Source organism: Bos javanicus, chromosome 2 (assembly GCF_032452875.1).
Source record: "Bos javanicus breed banteng chromosome 2, ARS-OSU_banteng_1.0, whole genome shotgun sequence".
NCBI classification, from domain to species: domain Eukaryota; kingdom Metazoa; phylum Chordata; class Mammalia; order Artiodactyla; family Bovidae; genus Bos; species Bos javanicus.
Window position 1 is genome coordinate 23553268 of NC_083869.1, and position 18638 is coordinate 23571905.

Here is an 18638-nt window from a genome sequence, read left to right on the forward strand (position 1 = left end):
GAGATTCTGTATTCATCAAACAACGTTCTCATAATTTAGTTTTCCAAGTAGAAAGAAAATACACTAATTGGACAATAAATACAATTATTCATCCATATGGCAACTCTATTTCAAAGGTCAGCATAAATGACCTTTGTTGTAAAAATAGAGTTCATGTGAAGTTTGGAAATCATAAGCCCTCTGTTTTTCAGTGGCAGATCAACTCTTTGTGAGTAAAGCATGAGAGTTCAATGTGAGGACACATTAATGTTGGAACCAGTATCGGTCAAAATCAGGGAGTGTTATCCTTTGGCACATTTTGGTATATTCTTCAGAACATCTAAATCTCGAAGCCATTAAAAATGTTTTCATCAATAAGAATAAATACAAGAATATTCTGAATCCTTGGACAATAATTTTATAATTCAGCATGACATGGAATTTTCAGTGTTTCAGCTAGCTTTCATGCTTACATTTAAGATACTAACAAATTATATCTTGGAGAGAGAATTTATCTTTTCAGGTATTGGTAAGCATGTCTAAATGGTCTTGAGTAGGTATATGCTAATAACAGAACAACTATTATCTTGTATTCCTTTGTTGTGCTCATGTTTTAATTTTTTACAGTTATGAAAAACTCTTGCAGTATGATTTGCAAGCAAAAGATGTTTTTATGGAATAAGGCTTTAGGTTCCAATTTAATAAACTAAGAATTTGATTTAACATCTCGAAAACAACATGCTACTTTAGAATGTTGTACGAGCTTCATGGAAAGGGGCTAATAATAAGTAGAGATAGATTAAATAAATAAGTGATATTTGCAATAAATGGAAATCATGATACCTGTTAGCAATTCAAACAAGCTCCAACAGAAATACCTGGGACTGATTGAATTATTAAAGCCTGTGCTTATAGTAGCTGGTATCTGAATGCAGGTGGATGTATTATAGAGATTCGCCTCTATAGGCACCTGCTTGTCAATAGTTCATCAGTGGAAATTGCTGAAGTAAGTATGCAGCAAATAATTTTTCCTTCAGTTGTTGTTTTCCCATTGTTTTCCAGATTTAAATTCTGGGATACTCTAGCAAATGGCTTACACATCAAAATAATGGATTAATGGCTTGAAAAAGTTCAGTTTTATGTTAAAAAGGAAACATATTAACAATGAAGGCTGAAATAATGCTCTATTGTGCCAAAATATTTAAATATTTTTTATACTATTAAAACTAAGAAGATTTGGTACGTAACTACAATGGAATATTACTCAGCCATAAAAAGAACAAAATATTGTCATTTGCAGAAACATGGATGTACTTAGAAAATACAGAAAGTGAAAGTATAAGTCACTCAGTCATGTCTGACTCTTTGCGACCCCATGGACTATGTAGCCGGCCAGGCTCCTCTGTCCATGGGATTCTCCAGGCAAGAATACTGGAGTGCGTAGCCATTCCCCAATAATTTAAAGGGGAATAGCCATTCCCCCAAATTTAAGAAGATAAGAGCCCACATTTAAAAAAAAAATTAAAATTACACATAAAAGGAAGGAGATGGGGAGGAAATAAAATATATTATTTGTGTTTATCTCTAGGTAGCAAAGGGCTTCTCAGGTGGCTCAGTGGGTAAAGAATCTGCCTGCAATGCAGGAGACGTGGGTTCAGTCCCTGGGTGGGGAAGATCCCTTGCAGGAGGGCATGGCAACCCACTCCAGTATTCTTGCCTAAAGAATTCCATGGACAGAGGAGCCCAGTGGGCTACAGTCCATACGGTTGCAAAGAATCAGACATGACAGAAGAAATTGAGCACACACTAGGTAGTAAAAAGAATCATAACTGATTTAAAATTTCCACATATTTCCCAAATTCTTTACAATAGCCTCTATAATTTTTAATTGGAAAAAACAGTACATGCATGTTATCCATAATATGTATGACTAGAGCATATAAATATAACATTTAAAATATTGTTTTGCATGGAAATTTTGATTTTTCCCTAGGATTGGATCAGAAAGAGGTAAAATTCTTTACTTACCTCCCCAGAACTACCCTAGGTATATACGGACTAGTTTAGTTAATCTCTGAGCTATGAGTTTCTCCTGACATGCAACCAGAACAAACATCTCCTGGGTTATTGCTGAAGAAGTCCATAAACTCTGAGAGGCCGTGAGACAAAAGTCTGGACACTGAGTATACCTACTCAGACTCTGGTTCAGTGTTTTATTAAATGGTCTTCCTCTCCCTTCTGACATTTGTTCTCGTAGCTCTTCAGAGAAGCCTTGCTTGACTTGCACCTTGTCTAGTATAAAACCACACGAGGGCGAAAGATCACATGCTTTATACAGCAGAAGCTCAACAGCATTTGAAGGGTGGATGAACAAATTGTATTTGACAATAATGATATTAAGTGTGTTTAAATAACTGCCGTGGTAAGAGTTCATGTAAGGTAAATGTTTACTCTGAACAGGGCAGTGAGAAGAGTAAAGTGCCTGTGGGTGTGGATTTGCTTCAATATTCATTCTGTTCTTTTACATGCATAAGGGTTACTTCAGGCTATTATTTCATAAGAATGCCAATCAATCAATTATACAACTACAGTAGAAGCCACATTGAAATTTGTGTTCACGAGCCCTTTGTTGATGTGAGCTTTCAGGATAAAGCCTTGGATAGCTACAAGTTGCCTCTTGCAGTCCATGACAATCAAATGGGCAAAATTTCTTGAGAGCCCTTCCTTGCTTGTCTATTCTCCAAGCATGCCCTTATTCAACTTTTTCAGATATAGAGTGGAGAAGCTTGCTTAATCTTAAACCTTCTGCTTCCAGCTTTCTACCCAAGGCATTGTACCATTTATATTTCCAAATCACCTCTGCAAGTAAGCCGCTTCTTATCGAGTCCACACCTTCCCCACACCATACCCACTGTAGCAGACACTCCTCTACCACACACTGAAAAATGGAGCCCTGATTCTTAGTAGTGGGGCTACATTTCACACACGCTTTTTGCATAGGCTGAATGTGTTCCCCTAAAATCCATATGTTGAAACCTGATCCCGAAAGCGATGGTATAAGGAGGTGGGACCGGTAAAAGATGATGAGGGTAGAGCCTCATGAATGGAATCAGCACCCTTATAAAAGAGCTCCCTCGCCCCCTCCTTCTGCCACATGAGGACACCACACAAAGATGGCCAACTGTGAATCAGGAAGTAGGTTCTCACCAGAAATGGACTCTGCTAACAACTTGATCTCAGACTTCCCAACCTCCAGAACTTATGAGTGTGTTGGTTGTTTACAAGTCATCCTATCTTCAGTATTCTGTTACAGCATCCTGAATGGACTAAGACAGCCCTCTTCCTAGGCTTGGGCCAACATCACAAAACTCTACAACTGAACCAGGCTTCTAAAGAACAGGATGGGTTTGAAAAGACAATGCCCTTGGTCTTCTCAGTACAGCATACCTCTTACCATCATCCCCACAGAGCTCAGAGCTATTGTACTCAGCAGTAGAATGTAAGGCACAAGGGGAAATACTTGATTTAAAAACTCCAAAAACAGGGACTTCTCTGGTGGACCAGTGGTTAAGAAATCTCCAGCCAATGCAGGGGACCCAGGTTTGATCCCTGGTCTGGGAAGATCCCACAAGCCATGGAACAACTAAGTCTGTGAGCCATAATTACTGACCCGAGCTCTAGCGCCTGTGCTCTGCAACAAGAAAAACCACCACAATGAGAAGCCCTTACACCACAAGAGCAAGCCCATGGCACAATGAAGACTCAGTGCAGCCAAAAAAAACCCCCAAAACCCTAAAACAGTAGTGTATAAGGTCAAAACATCTTGCTTTTTCAGGCAAGAAGTAGGTAGACATTCTCTTCTGTTTCAGGCTCTGATTATAAAGATAATTGAGGCAGAATGCACTCTCTAAGTAATCAGAAGATTTACACGTGTCAGATGACAAGAACCAGTGTCAAAAAAAAAAAAAAAGCTGTTTACTTCATTACATTTTTACTCCAAGAATACTATTTTAGGGGCATTTTCCTAAAATAAAAACTTAATTCTCACAAGATGGAAAACCAGCTCCCACTTCTAAAAACTCAGTGCTATAGAACAACATTAAAAATAGGCGAGGATGATTTTCAATTCTGTATTGAATCACCAGAGTCCTACCCAGGTCGTGCTCTTTGAGTCACTTTTAGGCTTAATGAGACCCATTCAATAACACAGGCATACGACAAGCAGCAAATCTCTCAGCTCTGTAGGTTTTCTTTCAAATGCTGCCCTTTAGGTATTCAGGGAAATAAAGAAGGATAAATGAACTGAATTCAGGTTCCATAATATAATACAGCCTATATTCCTCATGACGTATGATGTCATGAAGACGTTTCCTTGGAAGAAAAATGGCTAGAAATACTAAGAAGGAAAAATAAACTAATCATTCTGCTCAGTCTTCGTGAACAGCCGAGATGGAGTCATGCAGGATGCATTACAAACGTCACTGGTGCTGGGAAGTCTTTATTGCTCAATGGTTTTCCTGGTGGGTTGCAGGAGACTTACCACGTGCAGCTACCAGGACAGCTGCCTGGGCTCCGTTCCAGGGATCAGGCTGCTCTCCAGTTAAGTATATACCCAACTAAGGACAGACTAACCTGGCAGGATGGAAGGCTGGCTAAAACTGAATGAAATAAATACTGAAGATTTAAGGACAGGGATGTAAGAGATATCCCAAGGTATAAAAGACTGAGAGATTTTAGATTCTTCATGCTCAACAACAGAAGGTCACTGTGATGACATGAAAAAGTCAGATATATTGTAAACCTGTATTCAGTTTGGATAACAAAAGCACATTCAAGCACTCAATTTTCCACTAAACAACTTATATAACTTGGTCAAAGAGATCACTTGGGGCTAAAATTACACAGAAAACCTCCCCAAAGAAAGCACTTGAATAAGACTTGAAGTATGAATTAATGAAGGGCTAGGCTTTTAAAAAAATAATAAAACACAATATAATGTAATCAAAACTAGGTCAGTGGAAATTTAAATTCTAATTCCAAAATGGATGGCCCTGGAGCCACCTGGTTACTCTGAACCTTGTTTCCTCCTAGAAAATTATTTTTTGCTGGACAAAATTATCTTCCAGATTCCTTCATGCTTTAAATTTCTATCCATTTCTATAAAAAACAAACAAACAAAACAAAAAAATACACCTAACTTGATGTATTTCTAACAGTTGCTTTACTCAGAGTGGATCCGCAATAGATATGTGATAAACTGAACTGAGGTCATTAACTGTGGTGTATTAGGATACCCTCTGGAGTCAAACAGGCTGGAGGCAGGAGTCTTGGCTATGCCTCCTATAAGCTGAGTGACTTAGGGGAAGCGATTTAAACTCTCTGGGCTCCAATCTCCTTAAGGGAGAACAGAAATCCTACCCTAGTATCTAGAAATTCCAGGTATTTAACCAATGATAATTTCTTTCTCTGAAGGTCTTCCTTTTCCTTTTTAACCAGTTTATCATTCAGAGTCAAGTCAAGCTTATGAGCAGAGATCAGATTTCTTCCACGTTGGATTCCACTTTCATAATTCCACTTTCATAATTGTCTTAGTTAGCTTCATGTATTTATCATATTTGACTTTCCACGTTTATCTGAGCTGTGTTGTGCTCAGTTGCTCAGTTGTGTCTGACTTTTTGTGTGACCTGATGGACTCTACGCTCCAGGCTCTTCTGTCCATGGGATTCTCCTGGCAAGAATGCTAGAGTGGGTTCCCATGCCCTTTTCCAGGTGATCTTCCCCACCCAGGTATGGAACCCACATCTCCTGCATTCCCTGTATTGCAGGTGGATTCTTTACCCACCCCCTTTAAAAAAATACAATAAAAATATGAGTCCTTTCATCTAAATACTTTTTTTTATCAAAAGCTGCCTTTGCTCAAAGAGATTCCAGTTTGCAGACTTCTATACAAAAACAGCTAGTACACACCGAGTGTCTACTGTGCCAAACAATTCATATAGACAGCTTTAAAAAATAATATTTTATATTAGTCTTCTAATATTTTGTCAAAATATTTTATTTATTTGGCTGCTCCCGGTCTTAGTTGCGGCATGTGGGGACCTCATTCCCTGACCAGGGATCAAAACTGGGCCTTCTGCGTTGGGAATCTTAGCCACTCAACCACTACAGAAGCTCCTCTGTTTGTATTTTGGCTGTACTGGGTCTTCATTGCTGTGTGTGGGCTTCTCTATTGCAGTGAACAGCAGCTACTCTTTAGCTGTGGTGCATGGACTTTCCGTTGCAGTGGCTTCTCTTGCTGCGGAGCACAGGCTCCAGGCTTGTGGGGTCAGTAGTTGTGGCTCACGGGCTTAGTTGCTCCACGGCATGTGGGATTCTTCCTGGACCAGGGATCGAACCCATGTCCCCTGCACTGGCAGGAGAATTCCTAATCTCTGGACCAACATGGTAGTTACCATCCATTTGTTTTTATTTCATTTTGTGATCTTGCTTTTTTATTCTGAAGTATTTTATATTTGCTGTGAACACATTTGCTAATGTTATTTAATGGCTTAGATTAATCAAAGCCCACCAGGCTCTTCTGTCCATGGAGTTCTCCAGGCCAGAATACTGGGGTGGGTTGCCATGCCCTCCTCCAGAGGATCTTCCCAATCCAGGGATTAAACCCAGGTCTCCCACATCGTAGGTGAATTCTTTACTGTCTGAGCTACCAGGGAAGCCCAGATTAATTTAGAGAACCAAAATATTATATAAATATAATTCTAAAACACTTGCATGCTTTTTTTGAGCAGAGGTATTTATTTATCTGTATTTTAAATATATGTACTATGAAGAAATTAAAGGAAGAAATGGAACAGGTAGTTAAAGAACCTGATGAAAATAATCAAATTTCAGAAAGGTGAGTAATGCAAACATCATTCTGTCTGGTGATGATATATGCAATTGGTAGACTGACCTTTTAAAGCCTCAAAGCAAATCATGAGTCAGAGCCTTCTACTATTGCAGAGAAATTTTAAAACTTGCCTAAGAGCACAAAAAATGGCAAAGCCATGTTTTTAACACAGATTGTCTTATGTCAAAGTTCTGTTTATAATCACTAAACCCTCCCACTTTACTTTACAAACCTAATTTGAATACAGAATGGGATATTAGTTTATAGAACATCTTAAAATTATAATAGACCTAAAAAAATACCAAAACTCTCTAGTTAGTTACAGAAACGTGAGAAACAACTCTTCATCAACTCCCCTTAGGGCCTCAGCCACTACCTCCACTGTAAGATTTCCAAGCCTTCCTGACACTCAACTGGGCAAGATCAAGTCAAGAACCAAGATCTAATTCTCACTAGGCCATCAGGCCAGCAAGAAACGACCAAATTTATAGTTAATAAAACCAGTTAATTGCACAGCATGAAGCACCCTCTCTCTATGCAAAAATTACATGGTTAGGAATTTTGAGCAACTCTCACAATCTGATTAGTTAAGTGCTTTATAATATTACTCTACAGTGCAACAGAGTTTGATTATTTATATCCCATTAGAGAAATGTTTGCTACATTTATTATAGAAATCTGCAAAATCATTTAGAAGAATTCAGGCAAACTTAATTTTTAAATAGTCTGAAAAGTCCTTTCACATCTTGTAGACTCCAATTAGACAGCATCTTGAATACCTGGATTCTTCCATTTAATGATTTCACTATTTCTGCGTTCTGTCAGCATACTCAAACAATAATTAATGACAAAGGCATGTGTGTGATATCTGTCAGACTATTGAGTGACAAAAAAGCACCAAACCCCAACAAATATATGGTAAAAAAAATAACCTGGAATCACAGACTCTTAAGATGATTTCTCCCTTAAAGGTTTAAAGAAGAGATAGCCTCCATTTAGGCAAACTCTCCCATATTAATAACCATCACCACCATCACCACCACAATCTTTCTTGTCACTAACCTTCATGCTGAAATCTAAGTCCTTCTTTGTGTTCATTAGAGATAGTAAAAGATAACATCTGAAGGCTAATTTTCATATTACACTACATTATAGGTTTTCCTAAGCCTAGACTCTGGCAGTTAGTGACGGACAGGGAGGCCTGGCGTGCTGCGGTTCATGGGGTTGCAAAGAGTCAGACACGACCGAGCGACTGAACTGAACTGAAGTGAACTGAAGCCTAAAGCTGGATGAATCACAAGCTGGAATCAAGACTGCCAGGAGAAATATCAACATCCTCAGACATGCAGATGATACCATTCTAATGGCAAAAAGTGAAGAAGAACTAAAGAGCTTCTTGATGGTGAAAGAGGAGAATGAAAAAGCTGTCTTAAAACTCAACATTCAGAAAACTAAGATCATGGCATCTGGTCTCATCACTTCATTGTAAACAGAAGGGGAAAAAGTAGAAAAAGCGACAGATTTTATTTTTTTGGGCTCCAAAATCACCACGGATGTGACTGCAGCCATGAAATTAAAACACCCTTGCTCCTTGGAAGGAAAGCAATGACAAATCTAGACAGCATATTAAAAAGCAGAGACATCACTTTGCCAACAAGGGTCCCTATAGTCAAAGCAATGGTTTTCCCAGTAGTCATGTACAGATGCAAGAGTTGAACCATCAAAAAGGCTGAATGCTGAAGAATTGATGCCTTTGAACTGTGTTGGTGGAGAAGACTCTGAATAGCTGGAGAGTTCCTTGGACAGCAAGGAGATCAAACCAATCAATCCTAAAGGAAATCAATCCTGAATATTCATTCAAAGGACTCATGCTGAAGCTGAAGCTGCAATACTGTGGCCCTGATGCAAAGAGCTGACTCATTGGAAAAGACCCTGATGCTGGGGAAAGATTGAAGGCAAAAGGGGAAGGGGGTGGCAGAGGATGAGATGGTTAGATAGCATCACCAACTCAATGGACATGAATTAGAGAAAAGTTTGGGAGACAGTGGAGGACAGAGGAGATGGCATGCTGCATGCAGTCCATGGGGTTGCAAAGAGTTGGATATGACTTAGTGACTAAACAAGTCAAAAACTCTAATTCTTATCAATTTTCTTGACATGTCTTATTTTTCAATTTTTAGGAGTTATTTTACCTAAATTTATGCAAAAATACCAATCATTCTAAAAACATACTCAAGTAACTGGTAGAGCCACCTGACTGAATGTATTCACTTTTCAGCCCAGTATTGAGGTACTGTGTAAACTTGGTTACTATGGCTCTCTTCAAAAACATCTTTATATTCCTCCGATCCAAAAGACAATTTTTTATGTTTTTAGGTTCAATCATATAAAGCTATAATTTAAGTATAATCATCTTCAGTTCAGTTAAGTCACTCAATTGTGTCTGACTCTTTGCGACTCCATGGACTGCAGCACGCCAGGCTTCCCTGTCTATCTCCAACTTCCAGAGCTTGTTCAAACTCATGTCAATCAGGTCGGTGATGCCATCCAATTATCTCATCCTTTGTCTTCCCCTTCTCCCACCTTCAATCTTTCCCAGCATCAGGGTCTTTTCTAATGAGTCAGCCCTTAGCATCAGGTGGCTAAAGTATTGGAGCTTCAGCTTCAGCATCAGTCCTTCCACCTTTAGGACTGACTGGCTTGATCTCCTTGCTGTCCAAGAGACTCTCAAGAGTCTTCTCCAACACCACAGTTCAAAAGCATCAATTCTTCAGCACTCAGTTTTCTTTATAGCCCAACTCTCACATCCATACATGACCACTGGAAAAACCATAGCTTTGACTAGACGGACCTTTGTTGGCAAAGTAACATCTCGGCTTTTTAATATGCTGTCTAGGTTGGTCATAGCCTTCCTTCCAAGAAGCAAGCATCTTTTAATTTCATGGCTGCTGTCACCATCTGCAGTGATTTTGGAGCCCAAGAAAATAAAGTCTCTCACTGTTTCCATTGTTCACCCATCTATTTGCCATGAAGTGATGGGACCAGATGCCATGATCTTCGTTTTTTGAACATTGAGTTTTAAGCCAGCTTTTTTACTGTCCTCTTTCACTTTCACCAGGAAGCTCTTTGGTTCCTCTTTGCTTTCTGCCATAAGGGTGGTGTCATCTCCACATCTGAGGTTATTGATATTTCTCCTGGCAATCTTGATTCCAGCTTATGCTTCATCCAGCCCAGCATTTTGCATGATGTACTCTGCATATAAGTTAAATAAGCAGGGTGACAATATATAGCCTTGACATACTCCTTTCCCAATTTGGTACCAGTCTGTTGAAACCTCACTTGGAGAACTTTGAGCATTACTTTGCTAGCATCTGAGATGAGTGCAATTATGCAATAGTTTGAACATTCTTTGGCATTGCCTTCCTTTGGGATTGGAATGAAAACTGACCTTTTCCAGTCCTGTGGCCACTGCTGAGTTCTCCATATTTGCTGGCATATTGAGTGCAGCACTTTCACAGCATCATCTTTGAGGATTTGAAATAGTTCAGCTGGGATTCCATCACTTCCACTAGCTTTGTCTGTAATGATGCTTCCTAAAGCCCCCTTGACTTTGCATTCCAGGATGTCTGGCTCTAGGTCAGTGATCACACCATTGTGGTTATCTGGGTCATGAAGATCTTTTTTGTATAGTTCTTTTGTGTATTCTTGCCACCTCTTCTTAATATCTTCTGCTTCTGTTAGGTCCATACCGTTTCTGTCCTTTATTGTGCCCATCTTTGCATGAAATGTTCCCTTGGTATTTCTAATTTTCTTCAAGAGATCTCTAGTCTTTCCCATTCTATTGATTTCTTCTATTTCTTTTCACTGATCACTGAGGAAGGCTTTCTTATCTCTCCTTGCTATTCTTTGGAACTCTGCATTCAGATGGATATATGTTTTCCTTTTCTCCTTTGCCTTTTATGTCTCTTCTTTTCTCAGCTATTTGTAAGGCCTCCTCAGACAACCATTTTGCCTTTTTGCATTTCTTTTTCTTGGGGATAATTCTGATTACCACCTCCTGTACAATGTTACAAACCTCCATCCATAGTTCTTCAGGCCCTCTATCAGATGTAATCCCTTGAATCTATCTGGTCTTAGTAAAAGGAATATTTGTGATTTTCCTGAACTGGTTGGTTTTTAATCCCCATTGCTCAACAACCTATCATGTTACATTTCTCAAGTTGATTGCTAGAAAGCTTAGGCACAAATTTGTTGCCTATATCTAGAAAGAATAAAGAACCTCATGAGTGTGTTTTTATCATACTATTTTCATTTTTGTTTCCATTTTGGGTTTTTTTTTTTTTTATACCAGATTTTCCCTTTGCCCCATTTTCCTATTTTAATTTTTAAATCTCATAATTTGTATTTTTATTAGCTGCCTTAAATCATTTTGACAGTGAAGCCATACAATAAAATAGTATTTTGTATTGTATCTCAAACTGGACTATTCAAGATAAGAGTCCAGGGTCCATAGATGGTCCCTGGTGGCCCATCAGAAAACTCAAAGAAACACTGGTCTAATCGAAGGGTTATCTCTTGGTTACTTCTCTGTGCACAAAGATACTCTCTCCTTCACTTTTTCTCCTCCAGCAGCCTTCACTAGCATTCTGCTTTAGCAGTTCATGACCATCCCTTAGATCTTTCTATTACCCACCCATCTCAAACTCAGAAGGCCCTTTTTTACCTTAACCTTTTAGCCTTATTCACCTTAAGCCTGCTCTTCAGTTATCTTATCAAGGTCTCTAGTCCCTTAATTCCTTTCAGTTTTCCCTCTCTAATCAACTGGTTCTACTGAAAGAAAGTGAAAGTCGCTCAGTTGTGTCTGACTGTTTGTCCATGGACTGTATAGTCCATGGGATTCTCCAGGCCAGAATACTGGAGTGGGTAGCCTTTCCCTTCTCCAGGGGATCTTCCCAACCCAGGGATCGAACCCAGGTCTCCTACATTGTAGGTGGATTCTTTAAAGCTGAGCCACAAGAGAAGCCCCATTGTGGCTTCTTTCTATTGAAAGAAAGAGAGATCCAAAATAACAGTAGTTAAACAAGTAGTTCATATTGTCTCAAAATATGAGGGCTGCAGGAAGCCCAATATGGAAGCTCCACAATTATTAATACAGTCTGCCTCACCGTCCTTTGCACCAGTTTACATCCTCAAGGTAACTCCTGAGGTTCTAAGCCATTATATTCACACTTGAGGCGGCAGGAAAGAGGAAAGTGTATAAAGGCATTCTCTTAGGTCAGCTTTCTTTAAAGAGCACCCTCAGCAATCTTATCCAATGAGTTCTGTTTACGTCTCCATTTATTGAACGCTAAAAGGCTGTAGCAGTAATTTCGAGTATCTCCAATTTCCTCCCTTCTTCATTTTCTGTTCACTCAACAAATATTTACTGAGTATTTATGTGCCAGGCACTATTTTTTCGGGGCTGAGGAGAGTGATGGACCAGATAGCAAAGCCATTGCCTTCACAGAGCTTACAATTTAGAGAGGAAGACAGACAATGATGATATTAAGTAATAAACAAGATAATCTTTATGAGTTACCTACAATAAACCTTGACTCTACTCATGGCCTTTAGCTGCTCTTGCCTTTTTCAGTCTCAGATCACTATGGATGCGCTACACCAGAGAAATGGGCATAACTGTCCTCAGTATTCCTTCCTTACACTTTCTGACTTTCTGTCTCTAAGAAAAAGGTATCCTTCCTTCCCAGATCTTACAATGGCGCCTGTGCTCTTTTTTTTTTCCCCACCTGTGCTTTTTATATCTCCCCTTTTCACTCAAGACGTATAATCCATCAATTATATCCTTTCTGGAACACTCTCTTTCTAGTTCTACCCTCTAGGCCTAAAAAATGCTTGAGTTTCACAACAAACAACTTTGCTTGACCCTCTTCTCAAACTACTTTTCTAAACATCAAAATGTCTTGAAATAATACTTTTTACTAAGTTCTGTTTCTTTGCTTTTTATTCATTTCTTAATCCCATTATATTTGGCTAGATTTTTATTCTATTGTTAAAGTTTCCCTAACTAATTCTGAATTCTGATCTTTTCTATTAAATACCCTTTATAGGTTATATTCTGACTTTTTCAGTTAAATATAACCTCCCCTGAACATTCTGATAAAGTCCCTTAGATCTATACCTGTGCTATTTTCTGGTATGAATGAAAACAAGAGACATGGGCATTCTAAGTTATATAAAAATAAAATAAACCCCTACTTTCAAGGCTCACACAATAGCAGGGGAAAAATAAAAGTGCATAATAACAAAATGCAACACAATGATAATAAGAAGTAGAAAGTGTCGTGGAGGACCCATATAGCGATTAGGTGAAGCTAGGGGTAATGGAAAGCTTCAATTAGACAATGGAAAATGAATTAGGCTTTAATTTATAGCTAGAGAAGGCTTGTCATTCCAAGCAAAGGGAATAGCAAGAACTTTGGCAGAGACAGCATGGGGCAGCATGTTTGAGAGATAGTAGCTTGGAATGTGGAGTATACATAGGAGAACACAGATAGGTAAAGGAATTACAAGCCTAGCTAAGAAGCAGTGAAGCCAAGATTCAAACCAGGTAGTCTGGTTGTAAAGCCTATGATTTCCACCATGACATAGTACAGCCTCTCTCACAAATGAATGTCAATTTTCAAAATCACATAGATGTACATGTTCTATACATGCACACAGATGTACATGCACACACATTTCTGTATGTTACCAAAGTATAAACAAACTCACCTGTGACTACACATATACATAACAGAGTAAATACTTTAACATGTTTATTTTATGAGTATGGATAGAACTCTAGAATCAGAATCAAGAGACCTAATTTAGCCTTGGTTCTGACACTCAAAGGCTATGTGATTCGAGGCCTCAGCTCACCTACTGATAAATGTCAAAATTTAGAGGTAAAAAGGACCAAATGAATGATCTCAAGTCCCTTAAATTCTAACTTCCTGACTTAAATCGGACTAAACTGATATGGGGTGGGACCCAGGCACAGGTGTGCCTTAGAAGCTTCCCAGGTGAGCCTAATGTGCACTGGCCTAGACAGCGGTGCTGTGGCAGCTAAACTGTGGCCTCACTACTTAGGAGCTGGAAACGCTGGGGCTGAATTTCAACTTTATCATGTCTAAACTGTGTGGCCTTGCAAGTCCCTCAATATCACTGAGCTTGCTGTCACCTCTAAAATAAGAAAATCAGTGTCTACTTAAGCAGCTGTGAGGGCCAAATATACCTGGAAAGTACATGCTGGGCACCTGGTTTACCTCAATAAATCATTCCTAGAGTGAACAAAGATAAATTGTTTAGAAGATACACAGAACTGATCTCAGACACACAGAACACCAGCTAGAACTATGAACTTCTGGAAAACAGATCCAAAGATTGACAGCAACGGCACAGTGAAACTCACAAAGGAGACAAGAGGCCAAAACACAGGTCTGGGCAGAACAGCGACAAAAGACCAGGGAAAGTCTAGTGAATACAGCATTGGAAGAGAGTGAAGGTATCTATCATTCTACGAACTCAGGTAACACCACAGCTGCTGGAAGACTCTGAATCCAAAGACCAAAATATACCAAAGGTGGCCACAAGTTGTTAAGCCTGGTTGTTCTAATCTCTGAACAAATCTTACAGTTCCCTACTATTTGAAAAATAAAGTGCCAAGCTGAAAGAAAGTGAACATTACTTCTCTTTTCCACACTCAGGGTAAGGAATCCAGCTTAACCTTCATTAGCCTCACAATTACCACGTGTGCAGAAAGAATGAGAATTTGGTGGGGCTGTTCTTGTGTTTCTGTTTCCTGCCCATTCTCAGATCTCTGTGTCAGAGGTCACAGAGGAGCACACTGCACCATTATTCTTTTTCAGAACAGTTGCCTCTGGCCCTGGCTGTCCTTCATCATGATGAGGTTTCTGTTGTGTTAATGTAATCAAATGAGCCCAATATATGTATGCCACCCTCCATTCAAATATGGAAGGACTACTGGCTCAAAGTCAATCAGAAAAATATTTCTGAGTTATTTTTCTAGGAGTGAACATCAATCACAATGACCTATCATCTGTAAAGTAAGGATATTACCTCCCAGCTCTAGAGACTGTTGGGAGAATGGTGGCGTTGAGCCAAATACAGGCCTGGGCAGCACCAGAAAGGCAAGGACTAGGGTTTTAGGTTCTGGTTTTTCACTAACTCCCCTATGTGCCACTCAGCAAGTTACTTGGCCTTTCAAACACTAGGAATCTGTGGAATTGGGGATAATAAAAACTTTCAAAATTTTTATTTTGGAATAGTTTTTAGATTCAGAGAAAAGCTGTTTAGAGTATTCAGAGTCACAGAAAAAAATAGAGGCCCTGTAGAGCCCTAGTCCAGTTAATACCTTATATTACTGTAGTACATCACTATTAACCAAACTTATTTCACCTGTTGCTCCGTGAATGTCCTCTTTGTGGCCTAGGACCCTCTCCAGAGGGTTCACAGCACATTTAGCTGTCATACCTCCCTAATCTTCTCTATCTCATATCACAGGGTTTTAATACAAATCAAATAAATGTGAAAACACTTTGTAAAATGAAAAGGAATATTAGAATATGATTTACTATTGTTAGGCATTAAATGAGTCCAGGCATATAAAGCACCAAGAAAACTGGACTGTACTAAGTCCCAAATATGGGTTATTAGCATTATTATTATAAATTTTTATAACCATCCTACAAAATGATGAGTTCTACACATCTTTAACAGTTGCTCGGGGTTCACAAATCCTCAAAAACTACAGATTTTCCTCTGTAAGAAGACAGCTTTAAGAGATAGCCCTTGATCAAACCTTCAGAAACATCTTGCTGTAACCGAGTTAGCAAAAGCAGCTCAATCTAGCAGAGGAGAAAGGACAAGAGATGGGGTGAAGACAGAGGCACCAATGGAACCTCAGAAGCCACAGAGGTTTCACTTTGTCGTCAAACATCAATCTTAGTCCTGGAGCTACACAAAGAAGCCCTGAAATTCAAGAGGGACCATTCCATAAAAATCAGCAAAGGAACCAACATTTACATATTTCCTGTTAAACAATGTGTGCAGGGTTTTCAAGCATCATTAGGAAGTTAGAAAAAATGACCTGTGGTGAGGGGGAGACAGGAGAGTGAAGCTTTCTTTATCCCTCAGTGCTCTGAGCTTGCTAGCTTGCCTGGGAGAAAGCTCAATCAGAATCCATGCTACTCATATAGCTCATCCCTACAATATCAGGAAATAGTGAATACATTCCAAGTTGCTTTAGAAGAACAAAACAAAGGAGAAGCTCTGGAGCTGAATGTGTACTGAAAGCCACTAAACATCCTGCCTCTCATAGCCGAACATTTTACTAAGAAGTGTTCAGAAGTTTTTCATGTTTCTTCACATGTTTAGTAAATTTTTATTGTACACTGGTCAAGGATATAATTTAGTATAACAAAGGAAAGGTAAACAAATAAATACTATTTAAGTACAAAGTATAAAAGTTATTAAAAAGAATGAGGTAGCTTTATACATACTCACATGGCAATTTTATACAGTTAAAAATTCAACTTGTGATATATATAAAACAGCATGATCTAATTTTTAAACTTCTTTTTAAAAAGATAATTGTGGATTCACAGGCAGCTATAAAAAATAATATAGAGAGATCCCATACACTCTTACACAGTGTACCCTAATGGTAACATCTTGCATAACTACAGTACAATAACATAACCAGAAAACTGAGGTTGGGACAATCCACAAACCTTATTCAGATTTCACCAGTTTTATACACACTTGTATGCGTGTGTGTGTTTAGTTCTACACAACTTTATAATACATGTATTCAAGTGATCATCACCACAGTCAAGATAAAGGCAGATACAAATTTCCCTCATGCTACTCTTCTTTGGATGATCCATTTTTTCATGGAACGGAGAGAGTATTGCTGTTAGTCACTAAGTCATGTCCAACTCTTTGCAACTCCAATGGACTGCAGCTTGCCAGGCTCCCCTGTCCATGGGATTTCCGAGGCAAGAATACTGGAGTGGGTTGCCATTTCCTTCTCCAGGGGATCTTCCTGACCCAGGGATAGAATCCGTGTCTCCTGCACTGGGAGGCGGATTCTTTACCTCGGAGCCACCTGGGAAGTGGGGACAGTATTAGTACTGTTATAAATGCAGAGGGAAATAAAAATCAATCTGTTAAGTCATTCATAAGCTGAGAATTTTTATAAAATAGGATTGTAAGGAGGAGAAATTTTTTGCTTTTTTACTTTTTACACTGCTATAATATTTGATTTTTAAAAAATAAACATTTATCACCTTTTTAATATAAAAAGTAAAATATAGAAAATAAATATAACATGGAAATGTCTGGTTTTAAGTATAGCAGGGTCACAGTGAGCAAGTGGACAAAAGTATAAACATTAAAAAGAGGTATGATACTGGTGTATAAAATATAATATTTAGGGCTCTATTTTTCTATTATTAGTATTCTATATGCAATTGGGTTCTTCACTTAAGTAAGAACTAGTCACTTTAAAACTAGAAAGAGATTCCAAAAAGCAAGAAAAAACTTTAAAAAATTGACAGAAAACTAAAAAACTACAATAAATGACACTATATTACTTATAATTACAAATTAGGGGACAATTAAATGCTTAATAAATGCCATTTGGTAAGAGTTTTCTGAGTATAATTTTAATGATGTTTTAAAAAGTCACATTCTTATACAGTGTTATTTTATGCCTTTTATGACTAACCAAAGATGTACTGTTAGCGTGTGGTATAGACTCAGAAAAACTCAGAGAAGAATTCTGTGATGGTCACAGTCTTCCAAAGGTGAAGGTTCCAGGAGGATTGAGAATGTTCCAGTGAGTTCTCTAGCAGTGGTAATCAGAATTCAAACAGATGCTCAATGCCCATCTGTGGCAGGAATTTTGCAGAGGAGATCTAGGCATCTAAAATATTGTCAATTAAGGTCTTTTCCAAAGCTGAGATTCTATCTCAGGTAAAGAGTACTGGATCCAGAGCCAAAAACCCTAAGATTCAGCTCTGGTTTCTAAGGTATAGCTTGGGGAATCATACTGAACCCGTTTCATCATTTTGTATACGGAATGATACAATTAACAGTGCTGTGTAAATGGTAAAAGCACCGTCTGAATAATATTATTTATAATCATTTGAGGATAATGCAAGGGATCTAAGTTAAACCTTAACAGAAGTTATTTAAGCCAGCCGTGAAGCTGACTTCTGAATGGTAAGGATTACAGAACCCATTTTCCAGAGAGGTTGTGGAATTTTACATGACGATTACAATTCTCAGTCTCTGGGTCGGCATAGATACAGTCTTGATCATGAACAAGGAGTTGAATTGTGATTTATGTGGCACTACTTCTTAGTTGATAGAAATACTATGAAGGAGAAAACCAAAATGACCTTTTACCGCTCATGTTAAAGTATTACCACATGCCTATCATTTAAGCGTGTTTAACCTTCTCTCTTGTAACAAGCATAGGGCAGGCAATTGAATATCATTCAAAAAAATAACAGAAGCAGTAGGAACTTGACAGTGTGCTCCTGACAAGAGCTCCAAACTGGCAAACCAAAGGCCTGGGCCCTACAACTCAATTTACTGCTACCCAACGTAACAGTTCTGAACTTCAAATTACTGATTTTTAAAATGGGGGTTTAGGACTGTTGGACTAAAATAGCTATTAAACTTTCAGTTTGAGTATTATAGT

The 18638-nt window shown here is 38.6% G+C and overlaps 1 protein-coding gene across 4 annotated transcripts in view; it reads right to left on the reverse strand.

Annotated features, from left to right (window-relative positions):
- MAP3K20 (mitogen-activated protein kinase kinase kinase 20) overlaps nt 1–18638 on the reverse strand; it is a 165914-nt gene that overhangs the window by 90761 nt on the left and 56515 nt on the right. The gene's annotated exons all lie outside the window — the stretch shown is intronic.